Below are 853 nucleotides of genomic sequence, written 5' to 3'. Positions count from 1 at the left end.
AGCCAATATGGCATTAAGAGCATCAATTTCAAGAACTCCCTTCCTCTGAGGCATCCCATTACTCACAGGATTCCTTTCAGAAGTGTACATGAACTGGTTATTTACAACCATGTCAATGAGTTCTTGAGCTTCTGCAGGCGTTTTCTTTAGGTGAATGGATCCACCTGCAGAATGGTCCAATGACATCTTAGATAATTCAAACAGACCATCATAGAATATATCCAGGATGGTCCATTCTGAAAGCATGTCAGAAGGACACTTTTTGGTCAGTTGCTTATATCTCTCCCAAGCTTCATAGATGGATTCACCTTCTTTCTGTTTGAAGGTTTGAACATCTACTCTAAGCTTGCTAAGCTTTTGAGGAGGAAAGAACTTGGCTAAGAAAGCCATGACCAGCTTATCCCAAAAGTTTAGGCTATCTTTAGGTTGAGAGTCCAACCATATTCTAGCTTTGTCTCTTACAGCAAACGGGAAAAGCATAAGCCTGTAGACCTCGGGATCAACTCGATTGGTCTTAATAGTATCACAGATCTACAAGAATTCAGTTAAGAACTGAAAAGGATCTTCTGATGGAAGTCCATGAAACTTGTAGTTCTGTTGCATCAGAGAAACTAATTGAGGCTTTAGCTCAAAATTGTTTGCTCCAATGGCAGGGATTGAGATGCTTCTTCCATGTAAATTGGAATTTGGTGCAGTAAAGTCACCAAGCATCTTCCTTGCATTGTTATTATTTTCGGCCATGTCTCCTTCTTTTTCGAAAATTTCTGTCAGATTTTCTCTAGAGAGTTGTGCTTTAGCTTCCCTTAGCTTCCTCTTCAGAGTCCTTTCAAGTTCTGGATCAGCTTCAACAAGA

General features: G+C 40.1%; 1 non-coding gene across 1 annotated transcript; it reads left to right on the top strand.

Moving 5' to 3' along the window:
* Positions 1-240: 240 nt before the first annotated feature.
* Positions 241-348, top strand: LOC148578514 (small nucleolar RNA R71). The gene has a single exon (XR_015902831.1). It is a non-coding gene; the product is annotated as a small nucleolar RNA R71 (small nucleolar RNA).
* The last annotated feature ends 505 nt before the right edge of the window (positions 349-853 follow it).

This window comes from Arachis ipaensis, chromosome B1, assembly GCF_059453495.1.
Source record: "Arachis ipaensis isolate K30076 ecotype BB chromosome B1, ASM5945349v1, whole genome shotgun sequence".
Taxonomy (NCBI): domain Eukaryota; kingdom Viridiplantae; phylum Streptophyta; class Magnoliopsida; order Fabales; family Fabaceae; genus Arachis; species Arachis ipaensis.
Note: the sequence above shows the minus strand (reverse complement) of the source record. Positions and strands in the feature narration are given on the sequence as shown.